General features: G+C 44.6%; 1 protein-coding gene across 1 annotated transcript in view; it reads left to right on the top strand.

Annotated features, from left to right (window-relative positions):
* Positions 1 to 11,448: 11,448 nt before the first annotated feature.
* Positions 11,449 to 23,940, top strand: part of Sparcl1 (SPARC like 1) — a 30,250-nt gene continuing 17,758 nt past the window's right edge. Inside the window, exon 1 of the mRNA XM_041642067.1 lies at positions 11,449 to 11,791. The gene's annotated coding sequence lies outside the window, so the exon portion shown is untranslated. The remainder of the gene's footprint in view (positions 11,792 to 23,940) is intronic.

The following is a 23,940-nucleotide window of genomic DNA, read 5'->3' as shown; positions in this document are numbered from 1 at the left end:
GGGAAGAGCACCTGGAACTGTGGTCAAAAATCAGCATTCAGTGACCCTCCTTAGCTCTAAGGTCTGTCTTCTCTGGCCCAAAGTGGATCTGTCAATAACTGAATAGCTGAATGTCTTAGTTAAGGTTTCTATTGCCATGAAGAGACACCACAACCACAGTGACTCTTACAAAGAAAACATTTATTTGAGAGGCTGGCCTTCAGTTTCAAAGGTTCAGTCCATTATGATCATGACGGGGGCATGGCAGCTGACTGTCCTGGAGCCGAGAGAGCTACATCTTACAGGCGACAGGAAGTCAACTGACTGGGTGGTATCCTGAGCATAGGAAACCTCAAATCCCACCCCCACAGTGGCACACTTCCTCCCACAAGGTCACGCCTCCTGATAGTGTCACTCCTTTTCAGGGTCATTTTCTTTCAAGCCACCATACTGATTTTTCAGATTCTGACTTCTCTTAAAACAGTAAAATTACCTGACAGCCTCAGACTGTGATTTCTCCATGACAACATGACCACAATAGATGATGGCAGCTGCTATCTTAAGAGTCTATGTTTTCCTAATTCCCAAGTCCTGTGAGCTCCTTCATGCTTTCCTGACACGAAGGCCAGTGCCGGCTGCCAGTTATCCAGCCCCCCACCCCGTGTGTGTGTGTGTGTGTGTGTGTGTGTGTGTGTGTGTGTGCGTGTGTGTTCTTCCTTCTGACCCTCTGCATGAGTTCACACGACCTCCCAGTCCCTCAAGAGCAATTGCATTTGTGAACATGAGCCCAGAGTAGAGTGGGATGGGAGATGATAGGACTCTCATCAGGGACTAGGTAGCAGTGGTGGAGCATTGCAAGACACATTTGCCCTTCATTGTTTCTATAACACAACCCAGACCTTAGCATGACTGACACCATAGTGGAGGTACCATTCAGGCTTTAGAACCCAGCACGTAAGCAGCAGCAACTTGCCAAAATGAGAACAAAGACCTAACCCATCCAAGTCCATAGTTCTGGGAAGGTCCCTGAATGTACTAACCTTGCCTTTGACTTCTGCGGTTCCACTTTTGCCTGGCTGTTCTTACTAACTGAAGTATGACTTCCTAAGATCTGGTTCTGCGCTTAAAAGCTTGCCCTGAGAAAGGCTCGGGACGCCACTCAGACCCCACACACACCATGGAGTCGCCGGCCAGGTAACCAAGACTTTCTATTTGTTTAAACTCTGTCCCAGTAGTCTTCTCTGCTGTCTACCTCGCATTTCCAAGTCTCAGCCGAGACGAGAAGAGACTGTAGTTACCGAAAGTTGATTTTGTTTCCTGGGGAAAAGCAATTGGGATCTTTTTAGAAATCTTTCTTTGCATCATTCCTTCATAAGAGTTTGTAGAGCTGTGAATGACATTCACATAGCAGAGTTCCACAGGAACACACGTGTGACTCAGTTTCTCCCACCAGAAGTTTCACTTGCCAATTAATGATACCACAGCAAACTGTGTTTTCAAAGACCTTTTTAATGTGGAATTTTTACATATTATTATTGTGGACGTTTGTATAGTTGTATGGTAGTTTTGCATGTGTGTGTGTGTGTGTGTGTGTGTACTTGTGCAATGGCATGAGGGTAGATCTCAGAGGACAATTTTGTGGGAACTGTCCCCTCTATCCACCCCAACCTGAGCTGAGATCCAGAGAGTTCTTAGGTTGCCTGTCTTGTGAAGGAAGTGCCTTCAGCAGCTGGACTATGTATGTTACCAGCCTAAATTTTCTATTTCTAAAGCCTGAGACATATTTCATTTAATTGCTGATGCTTCTTAGTCAAGAAGGCAGGAGTGGGTGGAAGGAGAGCAGGCATTTTAAAATAAACCTGAGATGGATAATGTCCTTAACTGTCATCAGACAGGAGTTGGAGTACACTTGGGGGAAATGTTCCAAAAGCCCCTTAGGGAATAAAGATGAAAATAAACTTCTGGAAAAGACTAAAATACCCGATACACCATAAACCATTCATTTGGTCTCCTTGCCAAGAGCCATCTAGTGCCAGTACATATACCACCAAGTAGCTTCCCTAACATTTGCAGGGAAGCCACGTGTGCTAGACCAGCAAAATCTCTCTATACACCCTAGCTCTCTCAGGCCTAAAAACCCACGCTCACCGGAGCCAGTTTCTACTGCAAGCAGCCTTCCGCTATTTAAAACAATGTGCTATGGGAACCAACACTGCAGCTAAGAAAACACCAGACGGACTTGGAGGAGGGAAGCGTTTGGCTAATAACAGCATAATGACCTCACCCATGAGAAGGCTGTAACCGTCTGTCTCCATGGGTCTAACACGCCCTGCTAACCACATGCACAGAGACAGTGAAATTCGGCAGCATCTCCCTTGAACCAACGGTTGAAACACCGGGTGTGTTGATAAATGAGGCTAGATAGGTAAGTCTTTCCCATAAAGTCAGAGCAAGGGGGGAGTTATGGAGCTCGTGTTGCCTGTGTTGCCAGCACACAGCTAACACCCCCTCCCAAACTCGATGAGGTTCTGTCTCAGAAGAGACCGCGTGGTGCTCCCTGGATTGTGTAAGCAGCTGCAACTGCAGAGCCTGGCCAAAAGGATGTATTTCATCTCATCTTCCTGAAAGCAGTGTTCCTCGCAGAGTGCACCAGGCATTCATGTGAAAAGAGGAGGCGTTCTATATCCTATTACCTCTGTGACAGTGTTCAGCAAGGTTTGGCCTCCTGATTGGTGGCCATCGTCGTTTTCATGACTTATTATAATAACATATCAGGCAGAGCTCGATGGGAATACCATCCCTTCCCTTCTCTGTTGCCTAGGGCTGGAAATCATCACCATCCACATTTGCCGGAAGGAGGGATCTAGGCACAGGGACGTTGTGTAAGCTGCCTAAGGTCACAGAGGTCAGGAGCATCAGAAGAAGGATGCGAAGTTAGCTGTGCTTCATCATTTTCTACTAAACGTCTTCCAGAAAAATAAAATGACTAGGGCATGCCCTTGGGGATACTGAGTGTGTAAGTCAACTAGGGAGCTGGCACACCTTCTTCCTGGCCGTAGCCAATGGACTCTTTGATGTCCTTCCTTATAGGGCAGTCACCGGGATTAAAGGACAAGAAAGTGGCTGACATTGTACTTCAACTCCAAATAGCCTTCAAGGTAGCATTGCCCAGGTTCTAAATCAAGGTGCTGGGAATCTATGCCTTTGCATAAGTCTCTGGGCTGCACTGATATAAGCTAGCAATGGATTTGACAGAGAATGTTCTGGACCAAATGTCACCAAAACTTCCAGATAGAAATGGTTTCTTGCTATTGTAATAGAAGAGTTTGGTGAAAACAAATGGAAACAGAACTTAGTAAAAATCCACTCACACACAGGTGCAAAATATCATCAGGAAAGCAGCTGTGGACTTTGACGCACCTGAGAATGACCTTAAGCCATTCCATGAAGGGAAATCTGCATTAAATTTTACATTTTCCTCAGCTTTTAGCCCTCCACCTCAAGTCACGCTCAACCATCATGTTTTGTAGGCCCTCAGAGGTGTCTTGTGGTTTCTCGCTGCACTCACTCTGGGGATCATGAGTCTGGTACCCCTCGGGCCACCTACCAACAGGCATCACCCCACCTGACAAGTCCCACAGTGCTTTCCAGACAGCACCAGTTCCAATGGACACCGTTTCCTTCACTGTCTACTGTCAGCCTCTTCAGGAACTCTGCCTCCACCGTGTTCTGCCACCGCCAGTCAGTGATTCCTCCACCAGCACTGACACCATGTCCTCCCACCCACAGATGGACCTTGTTAAAGCTCAGAACGGAGCTTCAATGCTAAAATGGCTCCAAGAGCTCTGGAGTTGCCCGCATGCAGAAGTTGACTATGTTTCTGTTACATTCGGTCATGTGTAAACCAACACCGGGTCCCACATGTCCGAAAGTCCTCGAGAGATTCCATTAAAACAGCTGTCCTGTTTATGTGGAGAATCCTTCTTTCAAGGATGCAGGGAGCCAGTCCTCTGAGAGTTAGGACTGGGTCATGTGTAGGAGAATTAAACAACCAGTTACTCTAGCAATGACCTTAAGGAGCTAATTGTGTCTGTTTAGCTTCCTGCTCACTTACAAGGAACCTTTCCAAGGAATTATTGCCTCCTCCTAAACGACCATCCCAGTCAGCTTTCAGACCAGTCCAAGTTCATGCAGCAATGTGCTAACACAAGGCTCCAACTGGCCCAAAAGTAGAGATTCAAATCTAGCTGCAAATACAACTAACAGTTGGAATTTTGCTAAATGCTAAACTGAAAAATAAAGACTGAGCCATAACTGATAATTCCTTCACAGCTGTGGACTTCAGCCTTGTCACCATCCTCCCGGGAATATCGTAGGAAACAAGAAAGTGAGCTTACTATTCGAAAGGCCTGCTGGCTGGCACGGCAGCTTGCATGTTTATATAAGACGGTTGACCTTCTTTGTCAGTTTGGCCAGATTTATAATTACCATGGAAACACACTTCTGAGCATGGCTGTGGGAGTGTTTCCAGAAAAGTTGAATGAGAAAGGAAGATTCACCATGAATGTGTGAGGCACCATCTCAGGGGTTGGGAGCTAAGAGCCAGTCCCTCCCACACACTATAGACACAATGTGTCCAGTCACTTCATGTTCCCGTCACATGTCCTCCCCACCATTATGGACCGTACCCTTCAAACCTGAGCCAAAATAGACCTTCCTTCCCTCCCTTCTCCAGCTTCTTGCCAGGAACTTGGTTACAAGAGCAAGAGCAGGGACTAACGCAAGGGTGTTATAAATCATTTACTTTGTGATTTAGAGCAGCCAGGTTTCAAGTTAGATTTTCAGCCCATCGTGTAGTAGGTTAAGCTGTGTCCTCAAAATACGTGTTCAGGCCCCAGTTCCTGGGCTTGCGAATGTGGCCTGATATGGAAATAAAATTTTGTAGATATTGTCAAACTAAGATGGGGTTTTATTAGATTAGGGTAAACCCTAAATTCAGAGGCTGGCACCCTCTGAAAAGGTGAGGAAAACAGGGACAGGGAGATGGCTCAAGAGTTCAGACCACTTCCTGCTCTTTCAGAGGTGCAAGGTGCTCATTCTTGGGCAGCTGACAGTGACCTGTAACTTCAGCTTCAGGGGGCCAGACAACCTCTTCTGGCTTCCAAGGACACTGCACAAATGTGGCATACACTCACATAGACATACCCTCATACATATAAATAAAAGTAAATATTTTTAATCAAAAAAAAACACAGAGATTTAGAGGAGACCCAGAGGGAACAGGCCATGTGGAGACAGAATTGGCACCGCTGCAAAACAAGGCTTGCAGAAGACCACTGGGAGCCACCAGGAAGGAAGGGATAGCGGAAGATTCTATGAAACCTTTGGGAGGAGCACAGCTTTGAAATTTTTACATTTAGCCTCCAGGATTCATAACAAAACAAAAGTAACTTCTTATGTTTTGAAGCCGGGCAAATTTATGGTGATGTTACTCAGCCTTTCAAGCTAAATTGACTTTGGTATTGACAACAGCGGACTATCTTAGGTACATTTCTGCCTCTGTGATAAACACCATGTCCAAGGGAACTTATCAAAGGAATGGATCATCTGGAGCTCCCAGTTAAAGAGTCCAGCACCGTCATGGCTGGGAGCATGGCATTAGGCAGCAGGCACAGCATTGGAGCAGCAGCTGAGAGCTGACATACCCTTCCTCAAACAGAAAGCAGAGAGCACAGTAGGAATGCAGAGCATTTTGAAACCTGAAAGCCAGCCCCCAGAGACACACCTCTTCCACCAAGGCCATACTTCTTAATCCTTCCCAAACAGTTTCACCCAATACCAGGCTCCAAGTGCAGAGCATTTGGAAACCTGAAAGCCAGCCCCCAGAGACACACCTCTTCCACCAAGGCCATACTTCTTAATCCTTCCCAAACAGTTTCACCCAATACCAGGCTCCAAGTATTCAGATATGTGACTAAGGGAACCATTATCATTCACACCGCGACAAGAGCTACCAACATAAATTTCAAAAGATATTAGAGTGGCTTTGGGTAATTGCAATGGTTGGAAGAATTTTGAAACATAAGAAAAGCATAGAAGACCTTGAAGGATTATTTAAAAAAATACAAATGAATGAAAATGAGGACAGGGCCACTCCTAGGTAGGATTGAGAAGGCTTTTATTATAGATATGAGACAGAGAACAGACAGGTGATGTGAGATTCCCCTCTGTATGCTGTGAATACCATTGGTTAATAAAGGATTGCTTTGGACCTATAGCAGGGTAGAACTCAGCTAGGTGGGGAAAACTAAGCTGAATGCTGGAAGAAAGAAGGCAGAGTAAGGAGAAGCCATGGAGCTGCTGCTGGAGACAGATAATATAGTTTCTGTGTGATTATTTTGGGACTGAGCAGCCAGGAACCAACAAGCGGCCCTCCTTACAATAGTCAAAGACATCTGGAAGAGTCCAGACTGAACATGGCCAACAGAATAGATGGACCACGAGAGGAATGAGAGTAGGAGAGAAAGAAAAAGGCAGTGAAGAGAGAAAGAAGAGAAGGTAAGAGAGGAGACCAGAAGTCAAGAGCACCAAGAGAACCTAAGGAACTATAGCTGAAATGGCTGGAGTTATATAGTAAGGAGAAGCTGGTGAAAGGAAAATTCAGGGGCTGGAGAGGTTGGCGGTGAGGGTAGGGTGAGAAGTGCTCAGAGAAGTCAGGATTTTAGCAGGAACATTCTGCTGAGAGCCAGGTGGCCAGGGTCTGCTGTGATATGTTAAGTAGGCCCCTCAGTTAACCATTTGTCCTGAACTTCTTTGAGACCTAACAATGGACCTTAAAGAGTCTACCAAGGGCTCAAAACAGAAAGAATTAGAGCCCTAGGAAAATCTGTCCTCTTAGTTATCTTGGCTACATTGTATTATGACCCAAATGTTTACAGGAATATCAGTGTGCTTCTGAGGAGAGCTAAGAAAGAAAAGCATGATGTTATTGAACCCTGGAGGAAAAGCCAGGCTTGCTAGAAGGCATCAGAAATCTGCATTATGTTCTACTGCTGGGTAGAGAGCAGGGCTTCTAAGTGATAAACCTCACTATTTAACTGAGGATATTTCCAAACAAGGCGTGGGAAGTGTGGCCTGATTTCCATTTGCTGTTTATAGTGAGAAGTGAGAGGGAAGATATAAACAGAGCAAAAACCGTTAAGCAACTTGGTGATTTGGAAAAGGCTCAGCAAAATACGAGATTCGAGAGAACGGGGCAGATGCAGGGCAACAGCACTTCACAGTGGAGACAGAGTGCTGACCCTGGCCAGAGAACCTAGACAACCTCTCCAGCAGAAATCAGAAGTCCAGATGGGTGCATCCTAGACACAGCTTGTAAGGGACTTACTTGGGCCCCATGAATCCCACACAAAGAATCAGCAAGCTCTTAAGACTGTGACATCAGCAGATACACTGGCCTGGGAAGAAAGGGACAGACATAAGACAAAAGGAAGGCTATGGGGCCTCCAAGGTTCCTTATAGCTGCCAACATGTCTGATGTCAAGGAAAAGGGGAGTGACTCCCGCTGAGATCAGTTTGTCCCCTCCCAAAATCTCTGTGTTCAGACACCTCAGAATTCAACTCTATGAGGAGTTAGGATCGTTAGTAAGTAAGGTAAAATTCCTAATCCAAAGTGGCTGTTCTCCTTAAAGGAAGATTAGAACACTGACACATAGAACAAAGACCACGTGAGAACTGAAGAACAGGGCAGATCTCCACAAACCAAGACCAATCCCTGGATCTCAAGAGTTCTAGAACTATGACAAAAATAAGTTTGTTGTTTTAAGATAGCTGGGCAGCCATGTTTGTTATGGTAGTCCTGGCAGCTTCAAAGGTGGCATAGGGTGCTGGGACCTCTGTAGACCCAGGGAGCATAAGATGTCTTTGCAGTCCAGAAGCCAGAGCACAGAGCCGTCGAAGACCATCTGGCCGAGGAGCAGCACTTGGTCCTGCTGAGCTTTGAACTTGCTTGGGACAGATGATCCTTTTGTTCCTCCCATTCTCCCTCTCAGAATAAGGATGTCTCCTTATTTTATCATATTTTGGAAAGCAGGTAATATCTTTTGTTCAGGAATAAATCTTCCATACCCCTAATCTAAATGTCTCAGATGGGGAGGGTTGGAGGTTTTTGAATTGGTAATATTTCTGTGAGATGAGAGACTTGGAAGAGCCTGGAGAGGTGTCTCCGTGGTCAAGAGCAGCTGTTCAGTTCCCAGCCTCACACAGTGACTTCAGTTCCAGGGAATCCAATGCCCCCTTCTGATTTCGGTGAACACCAGGCATGTGTGTGTGTTCCACATACACTTGTGCAGGCAGAACACTCATACACATAAAATAAAATAAATAATTCTTAAAATGAGATTAAAATGAAACCTATTAAGGATATTGAAGTGGCAGGAATGTGCCGTGGCACGTGGGAAAGAGGTGAATTGGAGGGGCCAGAAGGCAGACTGTGCTTGAATTGTAACCCCCCCAAATGTGTGCTCCAACCTCTGACTCTGGAACCTATTAGTAAGACCTTACTTGAAAGTGGGTCTTCACAAATGGAGTCTGGGTAAAATTAGTCATTACTAAATTATGACAAACTCACTCTAATGACTGCATCCATACAGGAGAAAGACACCCACAGAGCCTGAGGAAGAACTGAGGACATTGCCAATTCAATGATGACACATTTTATGAATATTCTTTCTGATTTGTGGTTTGTAAAATTTACAGATCCAGAAACCATGGTTATGGAATGAAACCCTTTGCTGAAATGTGTTCTTCAATCTTTCCCTCAATCTTTGCCCCTCAAAGACCAGAGTGGGGTAAGAGGTGGGAAGTGAATACCCAGCTTCACCCTGACCGTTGAACAGAATACTAGATGTTGGCCTGTGTCAGGTCTCCTGGCCAATGTTGACATGCTGGTGACATGGCATATGCAGTCCTAAAGCCTACTCTGTCAAAGTTCTGACGCTTCCTAGAGAGATTGGGCATGTTTTCTGTGTCTGGTTTCCGGCTCCATCTGTGAGGCGGGCATTGTTGTAGGTTCATTGTCCTCTGCTTGGAAAACTGTAAACCGTTTTAGAAATGACAGTGTCAGAAACAATGAAAGCTTGGCTGTCTGCCAGTGAACATTCCCAAAACAAAGCCGTACTTTAAAGACATCGTGGACTCCACCCCCTTTTCAATTGTTTTCAGTCATTTTTCCTTCGACCTCAATTGTAAGAGTTTGTATATATTACAGTGTTCTGAATTTCTTATAACTGAACAGTAGATCTTTCCAGTCATAAAACTGAGTCAAATCCCTCAAGTTTTATAAGCTAAAATAGCTCTCTTCATATACAAATTACGCTTAAAGCATAATTCCAGTTTGCCTTAAACAATCTGTCCGTAAAGAAATCCATTTTATCATTTTTCCAAAATATGTCAAATTTAGAATTAGAAAAAAATTTGAGTTGGTCAAAAGTTTTTTAATGCTCTCTAGCTAAAACTTTCTCTTTATTTTCATTGGATTAATCCCATTGCCTTTAACTGATCTCATAAAGATACCTTAAACAAATGGGAGATGCTAATTCAAATAAGTTAATATTTGAAGTGTCTGAGAAAATTCTTTAACCAACAAAGTCAAATCCTCAGGAGTGCTTTTCGATATAGCCTGAATGGTCTCACCTCTCCCAGGTCCCTTAGGACACTATTGCAAAATGGTGCCAAGGCTGTCTACACTGCTAAGACCAGAGAGATGTGAACAGAAAGGGGAAGAAACAGAGACTAACACAGCCACCCCTTCTCCTTCCTCTTCGAGCGGCTCACACTCCAGGCCTGGGCTGAAGAAAAAGATCCCATTGTCTAGGCACCAGGGCGTCATATCCTTAAGCCTTCCATTAGGAGCAATAATCCTGATCCGGGACACGTGCGCCCCTTCCCAGCTGTGCCGGCTCTCGGGCAAACTGCCGGACTTCCTCTGCTCCCAGACTTCCTCACTGCAAAACAGAGATAAGTTTTGTTACCTTTCTCTCTCAGTGTTCTGAAAATAAATAAGGCAAATGTTTCTGGGGTCCTTGGAGAGAACTGGCTGAGGCGTCTGCTAACATTGTAGCTAGGAGCTTTGTTTGTTTGCTTTGCTTTGGTTTTTATGAGTCTGTTTTCCTGATGACTCTGTCATGCATTCAGAAATCCCAAGTTCAGTTACAACTCCTCATCTAACTTTACTGAAGAAGCACAGCATCCAAAGCATTTGTCTGGACACCTAGAGACTAGAGCAGCAGCCCCACCTGCAGGGATGCCACAGTTGCTTTCCAGGTTGACTAACACAGGTGTGAAGCCGGGAATCCCTCTTCACTGGTTACAGTTGGAGGCCCTGGAGAAAGCACAAGCCTTCCCAAGCTTTGTGTTGTCTGACGTAAACCAGAACAGTGAACGCTTGTTGAGTGTCCACTACATGGGAGTGGGTTTGTGTCGTTTATTTGCATTAAATTATTTAAACTCGGAACAATTACCTGATCCTATGATCTGCATCTGTAGCGTCATCTTATGGATAAGGAAGCTGAAGCATAGAGATGTCATGACCCCATTCCCAGGTCTACACAGTTAGGGTGAGAGGAAGCCGAGCTGCAAACCCAAGCTCCCTGGACTTCAAGCCTATTGGTATATCCATTATGCTGAACTACCTTTCAACAGGAACATAGTGAGACCTCCAAAGACGTGTCAGAATCAAGAGGCGTGAAGCATAGAAAGCCGTTAGCATAGGGCCGGACCTACAATAAATGTGCAATAAATATAGACAAAATAACTGAAATAGTCAGACACATAAATAAAGAACCAGGACACAGGACCAGGCCTTCTGGTGTATTATTACCTTAACCCTCGGAGGCAGAGGCAGACAAATCTCTGTGAGTTCCCGATTAGCCAGGGCTCCATAGTGAGACCCTGTCTCAACAAATAAACACCACAATGCAAAGTCCAAAGTAAGCACAGCTAAGGTCTATTTCCCAGGAAGACCTCTTCTTGTCCACCTAGCTTTATTTACCATCGTGGACTTACAGGAGGTGATGGCTGGGAACGAGCACGCAACCTAAATTTCCAGAGCTGCTTGCACAGCATTAAGTAGCCGGAACACTTGGCTATTAACATTCAGGCTGCATCTAGAAGGACAGTTTCCAATCGAGCGTATAAAAAATGCATCTGCTACAAGAGTACTCCTCCCCTTCAACCCCGACTTCCCAGTCACCCTGGGAATAAACAACTGTGGGGAGTCTCTTTGCAGCCTCTTAAAGTCGCACCCCACCCCACCCCAAGGGACCCCAATCATAGGATCTCACAGATCGTTTGAAAAAAGAAAAAAAAATGCATGAGGAGCCAAGAGCTTACGTTCTGGCCAAGTTAGGAGCCTATGAGAACAAGAGCTTAGGGGAGGGCTGTTCGCTCCGTGCGTGCATCAGAATTAGCTCTCTCCCTCTGGGTCTGCTCTGCCTGCAAAGCTCAGCAGCTCCGAGAGAGAGAGATCCAGGAATCTGCAACAAAAACGATGACAGCCTGAAATAGCCCCTGGTGCCAACCTCCAAATTCTCATCTGTCACTTCAGACCCTGACTGGCTGGCGGGGCAGCAGAATTTCAACTCCAATAAACCTGAATGTGCTTCTAGGCAAAGAGGCCAAGCTCTCAGGAGGAAGGGGGTTGAAAGAGTTCCTCTTGGGCAGCTGTCAGACTTTTACTTCCTGCTGTGTGCACAGAGGGGATTCAACATCTGCTGAAGCCACCAAGGCACTGGATCCAGCCACTTCTCCGCAGGTAAATGTTAATGAATTCCCTATGCATGTGTTAGACTGACTTCTGTTATCTGAAAGGGCTGGTTAATGATTTTGATTAAATAATTCAAAGCCATTTACTTATTTTAAAAATCCATTTTGAGTAATTTATGAGGTTAAAAAGAGAATTTTACTTTTCGTAGTCATTTTTCTTTGCCTCCTACAAAATTAATAAACTATAGTTTTAGTGATGACCACACCAGAAATAAATACTTCAAATCAAACAATATGCATGTTTCTTATGTTTAAACTATCTGCAGTTATCCATCATCGCGGTGTACTTAACAGCAATGTGGGACTGGAAAGCTTTGTTTTTTGGAGAGTTAGGAACTCTCTCTGATAGCATATTCTGTTTCTGCTACTTTTAAGTTATCCCTTTCCTGGTCTCTCTCTCTCTCTCTCTCTCTCTCTCTCTCTCTCTCTCTCAACAGTTTAGCAGATTTTCTAGACTCCTGTTCTCATTAGTTAAGATGTCCACAAGGGGACAGGAAATTTGCACCACTCCTGATAATGTCTTCGTTAGGCAAACAGATGCAGAAGGAGCGTGAAAAGCTAAGAGCAGCCGTGCAGTCTCTCAGATGCTTCTCCTATCTGGCTCTTCTCAGATGCAGCATTTTCCTGGGAGCCCCGCTTGCTCATTCCTCCAGGTCCAGATTTCCATGCTGGAGAGAGCTGCTCGCTGCTTTTGTCTGCAGAGCAATACAGTTGACAAGGTGCCCCAAGAAGTCCTGCTACAGTCTCATGAGCACTGCCTTTGTCTGCAAAGAGGTTCAGTATGTCACTTTGACATTGTATCTGCCACTCCTCTGGAGCAGGCCCTGACCTCTCGGATTAGAAATGACCCCACAGTCCGCACTCCCCCCCCCAAAAAAATTTATTCTCTCCTTTCTCATGGACACCAAGGTTTTGTTTTTAGTCCAAAGCTTGCTCAGCTAAATCTTTATTATATAAGACCACATAGATGTGATTTATATGCACATTGTCACACTAAAAAGGTTTTCTTTGTTTTTCTTCAACACCCCCTTCTTAGAGAACATTTAAATTTAGGATTATCTCGTGAAGTCTAGCAAGGTAGAACTATCTATTTCATCTTCTTGTCATCCAATCAACTAACGCTACTTCCTACATCCGGGAAAAGAATATGTGTGTTGTTCAAAGATCGTGCCCCTCTCCCCTTGATTCACAGCTTTTGGACAGTCATCGAGTGGTTAGAGTATTGGGGGCTGTCTTCAGTTTAATCTCCGGCAGGCATTATGGTGCAGGTCTATAGCAAAAACAAGAAACAGCCATGACAGAAAGAGGTGTGTTGTGCAGAAGCATCTGGGCAACTCCAGATGTGGCCTCTCTCACTCCCTCTTGACTGTTATGTTTTCCCAGCTGACTTGCAGCCATGCATGAACATGTCTGCTTTGGTTAAGTTTTAGTGTCCAGATATACATTAAGGACATTTTTTCCCTGTCAAGCATGACAAAAACAACTGATCACAAAGCTTGAGGTATGTTGGACTTTCTTATTATCCTGGAACAATCTTCAGGGGGTAAACCAGGAGAACCTCTTACAGATCTCATAGGATGCCTTCTGTCCCAGCTGCATTTGTACCTGATTCCCACCTAGCCACAGCCTGCTTCTTTGTCCTGGACATCAAGGGTTATACAAAACTCTGACTCTGGAAGAGACTGGCCGCTTCAAAGATAGTCAATAAAATTAACATGAGAAAGACACTGGCCTCTGGTTTCATAAGTGATGATCACATATATAAGACATATATATAAGACCATATAGACGTGGTTATATGTGCACATTGTCATACTAAATAGCTCACGACCCTAGACAAGTGACTTTACCTTTTTTGTGCTATAGAACCCTTAGTGAAGTCATCGAAATCATAAAAACAGCATTAGATAGTGCTGAGATATGATGTGAGAATTAAGTGGAAAAAAATCTATGCCTGGTATATATTAAATAATCATAGCAACTATGAAAGGATTGGTCTAGTTTTTCCTTCACTGTGTAAACTCTGGAAAGGGAAGGAACTCTAGGCTTTCCCTCGTACTTATGCACTCTAGCAAGTCCTCAGACTCAAGCTAAAATCCCCAAGTCAGCATGGCAGAGTGGACAGGCTTGGGCTGCCCCTGAGCTGCAACCTCAGCTCCCCCTCACAAGCTGTGTGGACTTGGCCAGTCACTTCCCACCTCCACGCCTCAGCTGTCCATCTCTTAGGCAAATAATCCCCAGAGGTGAGGTTGTTGTAAGGGTCAAATGAAATATTTATGAAACACAAGTGTGTATGGTACCAGCTACAACACTAAACTCCCCAGAAACGCTACAATTGCCACAAGAAATCTCATGCCCCAAGCTGTCTATTATGATGTTGGAATGAGGCTTCTAGTGGCATTAGAAACGAATAAGGAAATATTCTTTCAGTTATCTTTTCTTTATTCGAAGAAATGTAGAGGAAACCATTTTCAAGGCCTCAACACAGGTGCTTGTTCCTGAGTCTCCATGCTCCCTCGGTTGGCAGCTTCTGAAAGGGCCCAGTCAAATGGGAGGGGCCGCTTTTCAGGCCAGCTCTTCCGGAGGCAGAGAGGAGCCATGCCGCACTGCGGCCAGCTCTGGTTTAGGGATCTCCTTGGACAAGGGGGTGGCCCCAACACTTTTCCTTTCAGACCTTTCTGGAAGGCAAGAATAGAGGTTTTGACTTGCTCCGGGGGTGTGTTTTCCTCTCTGTTGACATCCAAACAAAAAGGCTTTTTTGGTGCTGGTTGTTGTGTTTTTTGTAAACTTCTCCCCTATTTTCCTAGCACTGAGATGTCAGCTGCTTTTTCTGGCTATGTAAAGTAGGAGCTGCCTGTTGTCATAGTGATGAAAGGGTACAGAGAGAGTCCCAAGTCATGACCAGCTCTGTGAAACAGCTCTTGTTAGTCTTAAAAATCTTTCAGTGGAGATAAGGTGTCCAGTTCTGGCTCATTTCTTGCCTATTATGCAACCAACTTATGTGCAGCAGCAGCTAAATGTTTCCTTTAAAGATTCAGTGAAAAGAAGGTATTAAGAAAGCAGCTAAAGCAGCAGCCATCTCCTGTGGGGTGCAAGGGGGAAAAAACCAGGGAGAGAAAGGAGAAATAAAAGTCACCCTACCCAATGGCACACACTGCAGTTGTTACTCAGCATCAAGCCTGTGTTAAAGCCAGCGGCTAAACTCAAAGACCCTGGATTCCCCTGTTTTTCCAAGGGGGATGAACTGAGGCGATGGATGAGAGCTGAGCAAGGACTGGTTTTACTGTGCTTTTCATGATGAGGTCTAACGCTGACAGAGATGGCCCTTTAGAACTCGGAGTCTCCCAGAGAGAAAATTGTAATAATAGCCTCAGAAAAAAAAAATGCCTACTTGACCGGTAAATTTGTAAAGGAAAAAGAAAGGGAATAATTATCGGTTTAGGGGTTGGTATTTATGTATTTATTTATTTATTCATTACGTTTTGAAGAATATAAAAGTCTTTTCTTGTCTTAGTACTAGGACAAAAGGTATAAGCCATTTCATCTTCCCTGAGATGTTAGGTTTCCTAATATCTTAGGTCAGACAATTACCTAGAGAATGCTATTTTTACCTGATGCCTCAAACTACTGATGCATTCAGTGTTGCTTATCCTGTGAAATGTCCGGGGGTTGGAATGAGGGAGCAAGGAGATGAGCCGGAGCGAGGCTGTGCTCCTCAGGGCCCGTGTGTACTGAAACAGTCATTAATCAAGCCATCCCAGGAATGGAAATTGCATACGCAAGCATGAGGTGGCCTTGAGGACAAAGCCATCTTCATCTTTCTAACGGTTCTGGCCAACCCGAATGTGCAAATGGACAACGTGTGATAATGTGTACTGCAGATCTCTAACCTATTATTCACGTGCCAATTTTATTTTTTTTTTAATTTATTTATTTATTAAGGATTTCTGCCTCGTCCCCACAACCGCTTCCCATTTCCCTCCCCCTCCCCCGATCAAGTCCCCCCCCCTCATCTGCTCGAAGAGCAATCAGGGTTCCCTGACCTGTGGGAAGCCCAAGGACTGCCCACGTGCCAATTTTAAATACCATTTCATCTTAGTCCATTTTGTGTGTTTTATCATCTCATGTTTCCTGCCTTGTGTGGAGAATCTCCGCGTGTGTCTTTAACATCTGTGTCTGTGTGGACTGGGTCTGCCCTGTCATTGCCTGACAGCAAGCATCCTCCATCCTGCAGACTGTGATTCACCTTTGCAAACCTGCTGACGCTGCAAATGCAGCTCCGGGCACAAGTTCTCACCCCACGGTGATGCCATCCAGATTTTAATTACTTAGTGTTCCGCCTCTCCCAGTGCTCTTTAACGGGCTTATGGAAAACCACTTAAATCTGTAAGTGAAGCTCTAGAATTGTGTGGTTTCCACACTTGCAATAATGAAGTCATGCCCTAAGAATAGTGATTAAATCTCCTTTATCTCTTCCCTCACCTGTTTGGTCAAGGTTGGTTTCCTAGGAATGAAAACGGGCCGTGCTTGAGGCTGCTTCGGATTGGTTTCCTTAATAGTACTCTTTTTTGCTCGAAATGATGTCATTCAGACCAGGGGCTCTCATGAGAGAGAATGCAGAGGCACCAAATACAATGAATCAGTATTTTTATACAGCATGAAAAAATTCACCCTACCTCTGAACACATATTGCTTGCAATTGTATACTGAGATACATGTTGCATGGTTAAAGCGTGTTTGTTCTAAGAGAATTTGATGGAGCTTGACAAGGTCAAAAGTGACTTCTCCCTGCTCCCACCCTCCCCTCCTCCCTCATCTGAAGGCTAAAAATAGGGGTTGTGTGTGGCAGGGTGGCTGGGAGGAATAAATGTGAGCAGGAAGGATCATAGCCTATATGATGAACAAGCAATCAACCGATCTGGGAAAGAAGAGCGAAGGAGACTTGAATCTAAATTCCCCCCGCAAAGCACTTCACTGCTATATTTGGGGACTCTGTTTGATTCAGGTTGCATGTGCATCTCAATATCTCTGTGGATTTCTGGTCAGATCCAAAGACCCAGCGACCATGAGCCTCATCTACCCCAAATGAAGAACCACATGGGAGTCTGTGGTCTGGGAAAGTCTGAGAATAGCCCTGGACAGGCGCACCTTGATGTCAGCTGGTGGCTCAGCAGAAAACTCAAAATAGAAAGGTTTTGTTTGCCTTCTTTGGGTGACTTTAATGCCAAGCTCTAGATCTCCTCCTGGAGACTCATTAATACTTTAAAAGCCCTAAAGCACAGTGTTAACTCTAGATCAGGTAGCAGCACGCATTGGGCAGGTGAAGTATGACTGAAGGCTTTGCTCTCAGAAAGCAAAGCCTGTGACTCTCACGCAAGACCAGGAGAGCACTGTTCGAGTCTGACTAGGAAGTGCCTGTAATAGTCATCTCGTTTGCACCTTCTCAGAAAGGAAATTCTCCATAGCTGCCCTAACTTCTAAAAATAGTGGCCTACAGGCTTCCTCTGACACAAACAACCTCAACGGAGGATACCTGGCCTTATTTGGAAGTGTGGATGTACATGTTCCAGGAAATAAAACACTAGCAAGAAGGAGAAAGCAGGGAGACTAGTCGAGGCAGGAGTCTCCCTTTTAGGGTCTCTGGTAGGTCCTTCTCAGGTTCCTTATCTTAAACAAAGATGATCAGATCAAATGGTTGTCAGCCTTCAAGATGAGCCGCTGAAGCCAGTCTCCTTGGTCAGGAAGAAAGGGGCTTAGCTGCTTGATGACTCAAGACACAATGAGGTTAATTCAGGAAGGAGGCAAAACTACCAGCACTTAAATCCCCACATAGCATGATGTGACCAGTAGACGAGAGGAATCTCTCAGAGGTATGGGCGACTGTAGTGGCACCCTGGCTTTTAAAGTGGAGAAGAGAGAGGGACAGTAAGGTAAGGCTACTCACAGGGGACATGTGGGTTAGTCTAAGCAGGTTTAAGTGGTGAGGCAGTCTAGAACTTAAGAAATTTAACTTAATTTCAATGTATATATGTTCCTAATTAATATGATGACTTAATTAATGTTATAAAAGCTATATGAACTAGAAAGAAATCAATATAAAAGTCTCCCCTGCCCTATCCTCACTATAAATCTCTACAAAATGTTGCAGAAACTGAAACGGAAGCAATTGCAACCAAAAAAAGGACACACAATGAATTCATTATTTAATTTGGATAGAGAGTGATGATCTAGGGTGTGCCAAATTTTGGATACCTTGTGCTCTAGAAAGCAGACACTTGTGGACAGAGATAAAGACCGATCAAAGGGTTTCCTTCAAAGAAATGTCCCATTTTCCTACCAAATGCAATGAAGAAGTGCTGTGTGGCTGTCGGAGGCCCAGCAACCTCTCTTTAGTCTCAATGTCCTCCTCACGCTCTCACGCCCAAAACTAGAATTGCTCCCTCAGAGACCAACAGCGGTTGACGCATGCACAGCCGCTCCATGGTGCCTTGCAGCCCCGTGTCTCCAGGCTCGTCTGGACTCTATTGACAGCTGAAGAATGGGACATTCCAGCTCTATGGCTGGCTTTTCCAAGCGTGGAGCTTGAGCTGCTGCTGAGAAATCTAATTACTCCTTCCTTTCATGGTAAAATCCAATTACAACCTCTCCCATGGTGAAAGCCAATCCTTTAAACACAAAAAGGAGCCCAACAGAGGGTATGTGTGTGTTCTTCTCCATGAGGTGGCTATGCAGACAGGACGCAGGGACCTTGCTAGGGACAATCATCATAACCTACTGCTATCCACTTGCTATCCCTTTGCCCTTTAGATGTGATACCAGGAATTTGAGGAAATTTTCTAAAGATCTATTAGTTATGCCAAAGCAAATTTTGAGCCAGCATCTAGTCCCACACATATTTTTAATTCGGAAAAATGACTTTTCAGAGCTGAAGAGATGTCTAGCATCTAAGAGCACTTGCTGCTCCTCCAGTGATCCTGAGTTCGGCTCCTAACACCCGCAGATGGTGGCTCACAGGCAACTGTAATGCCACTTCCAGGAGATCCAACACTCTCTTCTGGTCTCAATTGGTGCTTACAGAATCACAGAAATATATGTAAATAAAAATAAATAAGTTGGACCTTTTTTTGGTTTTTTGAGACAGGGTTTCCCTGTATAACAGTCCTAGCTGTCATGGAACTAGCTCTTGTAGACCAGGCAGGCCTTGAACTCACAGGGATTCACCTGCCTCTGCCTCCCGAGTGCTGGGGTTAAAGGCACCATCACCCCCCAACCAAGTTGAACTATTTTGAAAAGATGGCTTTCTCTGTTGAACTTGGAATAAATCGAATAAGTTGTTTAGGCCAAGATCTGTTTCTGACATCCTTAACGCTGTAGCTGTAGCTCAGACTGTGAAACAGCAGTGTTGTCTGGAGAAGGGTCTCCAGACTTCCTAAAGGCCAGCTGAAATGAGGGAGACAAGCTTATTTATAGAAGTGTGTATTTTTGTGCTTGCTTTGGCAGCATATATACTACAAATGTATATTTTATAAGTACTGTACATAAATATAAACCAGCTAAAATAATGAAATTGTTTATTCCATTCAAATCTCTACTATTACAACCTAATCGCTGGAATGGGTCTAGTATCCCGGTTTGTAACTTGCAAAGAAAAGAGGTGGCAAATGTTGGAACAAGCCTCTAGCCCACTACTGGGTTTTAAACAAAGACAAATGGAATACGGCGTGAGAAGCGGTTACTTTTCATAATAGCATAAACATTACCCTAAATGCCATCAGAATCTGTTCTACATGCACACACACACACACACACACACACAGAGAGAGAGAGAGAGAGAGAGAGAGAGAGAGAGAGAGAGAAAGAGAGAGACCATAGCTCTAAAATCAAAGCCATGTTTCTGTATTGATTCAACGTGAGCAGCCAACCTACTGATGTGATATGACAGAAATTCACTGAGAGGTAACCTGAGATTCAGAAGAAAAACAACCGTAAGAATTGACTTTATTTACGACAGTGGAAGCCTATAATTGGTTTCATGCCACCACGCTGGCCAAATATTCAGGCTATGCTGTCACTCTGGAGTCATTTGTAATTCTGGAGCGACCGCTGGTTCAGTGCCCTCCACCAAGCTTTCATTTGCCACCGAACAGCTCTGAGTTAACTCTCCCTGAATCAATGCAACATTCTGTCACATTCAAAAAGAACAAAACCCCAAGTGTCCTCCATTTTCACCTCTTGCCCCCAGCTCTAGCTCACACAAATACACACAAATACATTTGAAGACCTAACCCTGGAGTCCGGCTTAATCTCTCTATAAATCTTTCCAATCGTTTCCTAAAGCGTGGAGAGAATAAAACACTAGGAATTTGTTTAAAGCGAAGAAACTTTTAGTTTAGACCTCGGTGCCGCCAGTCATTCATCCTTATTCGGGGGCTTCCTGACTGCTTGTGGCAGGGTCGTCGTATCCACTGTGAGCTGAAGATGGGAAGTGAGCCATTTTTCTCTAAGTGTTTTGTTATCATTTGATGTTTTGTTTTTCTGGGCAAGAATATAAATCATGAAATCTAGATGTTGCAATTTTTTGTTCCCACAAGGAACAGAACACCAGCCTCTGCTTACACTGTGTTTTGGTTCTTTGTCGTGGCGTTTTTCTCAAACCCTGTGCGTCTGTAGAGTGACTGTTAAGGTCCAAGAGTGAGAACATGGGAGATGTCTAATTCACCCCACTGCCTCCAGCATCACGAGAGCAAGGCTGAGGGCTCCAGAATTCATATGCTAGTACTTGAAGGCGGTGGGTGCATATTTTTGTGTTATGAAGTCAGAAATAATTGTCATTCCCCACCCCCAGGAAAAGATTCCCATGTCCACTATTAATCATCCAAATTGCAAAATATATTTGCATTCAGCTAATTGGACCCACTCTTTACTAGATAAAATGTTATGGGTCCTAGGACAGAGCACAATGTGAAAAGGGGCTGGAGACAAGTTGAAATTGAGTGAGCTAAGTAGCACTGAAGAGGCCCAAGACATGGCATCCCTCGCTGTATGAGATCTGAAGATATGCAAACCCATGACTCCTGTATTTTTACTCAAAGTGGTTATCAATCCAAAACACAAAAAGGAAATGGTGATTCCAGGCAACAAACTCCAATGTGAGAACTTGAGGAGAATCTCATTGGAAGTTATTTACCAAAGCGTGGGAAGCCATGGAGAAGCTGCAGGGCTCTTAGGGACAGGGTGGTCAAAACTGAGTTTGTAAATAAAAGGGGAGGAATTCTCTGAATCCAGAGAAAGCCATCACAAAGGGCCAGGACACTCAAGAAGGAGCACAGCCACCTGAAGGGACTGAAAACCACAGGCCCTCGCCTTCTGCACCCTTGACTCCTCCTTTCAGGGTCCCTGTTGGCTGAACCCAACAGAAAGTGGGTAAGAAAGTCTGTTGACCCAATCCTGGGAAAGAAGGGTGTGGGTGTGGAGACACACATGGACAGAGACTGTGTCAGATATAAGGGAGACACCCCTTCCCAGAGTGGGAGGCACACAATGAACAGACACGCTGCGGTGCAGTTGTGAAACAGCTGAGAACCAGCTGTGCTTTTGCCTCTCTGGGTTCTTTCAAAAGGCAAAAGTAAACCTCAGCCTCTCCCCTTTTCCCAAGAAATTCTTCAAACTAACTCCAACCATAAAGCTCCTTAGGATTAGTTGCCTCCGCACTTGTGAGTGATGAGCTATGTTATATCAATGGGCAGACAACTGGCATCCTCAGAAAAACCGTTGGCCATGACAAGTCTACATGAGATGCTTCCACCATGTGCTAAGACCTGGAGCGGGCTCCTTGGAATGAGTGTTTTTATCCGTAGCTTACACAAAAGACAAAACCTTCTCAGAGCACACCACGGTTCCCAAAGAGGCCCCGTACCATGAGAATCAGGCTACTTGGAACTGTATTTAGGTATTATTTGCTGTTTTCCTTAATCCTGAAAGAGAGCTCTCTCAGTGAATTATTCTTGGTTCATTCACACAGTTGAAAGCACTTGAAATCCCTCTCAGTTAGAACTGAACAACTGACTTATTAACGAAACGGACAATTTCCACTGAAGCCAGCGGCTTTATTTTATCCTCATAGAGTTTAACTAATGAGAGAAATTCAAAGAAAAGCAGTCAGATGAGAAGGCCAGAACCAGGCATCCAAAGGAGAAAAGCTTGGTGGTGGTGGAAGGGGGAACTAAAGGGAGAAAGAGGATAGAGTATCTGACCATGGCAGGAGCCAGCCTTCAGGCAAGAATGGCCTTGCTTTTAGCAGCATGAAGCACATTGCCTGTTTTATTAAGCCCCTATAGTATCACAAGAGTGAGGAGCTTTCAGAGGAGGCTGCTGGGAAGCACATGTGAGATCCATGAAGCTGGGAGTTTGTGCAATGTGTGGAACCTTCTTCGTTAAGATAAAGGAGTCACCATCAGGTTTTGAACTTCGTGTGGCCCCTGTGCAAACGAGGGATCTGAAACTGGAGGTTCTTGGTTTTGTGGTCTGTCCCTTAGGTAGCTAGCTAGAAGATAGATAGATAGATAGATAGATAGATAGATAGATAGATAGACAGGATAGATGATAGATAGATATGATATGATATGATATATAGATGGTTGAATAGATAAATGATACATGGATGGATGGATAGATAAATGATAAATACATAGGTAATGATAGATGATAGATAGATAGATAGATAGATAGATAGATAGATAGATAGATAGATGATAGATAGATGATAGATAGATAGATAGATGATAGATAGATTGATCTCAAAAATATGCAAAAATACTATTGAACAGGAAATAACACAAAAATGAAAAAAGTCTGTATTCACAGAGAAAGGGGAAAGAGGGCGGAGGCCGTAACCAGAACTGAGCAAGGTTAATACGACCAAAATTACTTCCCTAATTACACTATGAGACAGAGCAAGATGAAGCCATTCTAAAGGCAAATTCTCGAGGGGAAACAACACTGAGAACTGCTTTGTGAGTCTGGGCCTGTGGAGGGGGGATGAGACACAGGGGGATTAGTGTGCGGTAGCAAATGAGGGCCTCTGAGAGATGAGGAGGAGGCGTGCAAAGGCCTTCATGGCAACCCTACCCTGGAAAGCCCGCGGGATCCTCTGAACATAATTAAAGTAATCCCTCAATAACAGGCCCCAGAACACAGGGACTGCCCTCATTTCTTCTGAGTGAGAGACGGGGGTTGGGGGAGCCTTCGGGGATGTCCTTGAAAAGCACCTATTGGGGTGACCAGATGGGAACAGTGGTGAAAGGGCATGTTGGCAAAGTGAGGTGCTGGGCAAGTTTTCCTTGGTGGGCGATGCTGAGAACTGGAGGTGTGAGTGTCACACAGGGAGGGTGCTCACCACATTACCTGGCATGAGGTGTTAACTACTATTAACGTCGGTGAAAAGAAGGTACTTTTTCAATAAAATTATACTTCGGAAAACACAATGAATACTAAGAGACTCAGCTTCCATTTCTGTCACCTATTACTGAATGCCAATATATTGTCCCAACACGGAAGCCCTTGTATAACATCGGAACGTTTTGTGGGTCAGGGATCTAGTCTCACCAGGAGTACTGACCTGGTAAAGGACTGTCCCTCACAGGTCGGTATGCGTTGTCAAGGACACGTGGAAAGCTGAAATCATTAGGACTGGTAAACGACGTTCAGTGATGTAACAGCCCAGGACAAGTGGCTCAGGGCTCCCAAAACAAATGTTCTGAGAGGGAAATACTAAATTTTTGTGACCCGGATCCAGAAGTCTGGACCATCACTTCTGCCTTAAGCACTCAGTCAAACAAGTCACTGAGGACAGCCCAGATTCGATGACAGAAACAAGAAGACGTTCAGTGAGCAACCACGACCTTAGTGCCTCCACAGAGAAATGGAAGACATGGTCGCTTGGAATACAGCTCGGGTCTGTGGAGCTATGCTTCTTAGGAGGATATTTCTTTCTGCTGCCAAGTGTTTCATCTGGATATTTGTTGTGGTGACACAGACTGGCTGGCCAATAGGGGCGTTGGATTTGGGATTCTAAATAGCTGGTTTCCGCAGAAAGGCCTTACCTAGAGCAAGAGTCTAGCTGGCATGGTGTAAAGTTTC

Source organism: Microtus oregoni, unplaced genomic scaffold (genome assembly GCF_018167655.1).
Source record: "Microtus oregoni isolate MIOR12 unplaced genomic scaffold, Mior012 000072F_ref0000427, whole genome shotgun sequence".
NCBI classification, from domain to species: Eukaryota; Metazoa; Chordata; class Mammalia; order Rodentia; family Cricetidae; genus Microtus; species Microtus oregoni.
The sequence above is the reverse complement of the archived record's forward strand: the minus strand, read 5'-3'. Positions and strand labels throughout refer to the sequence as shown.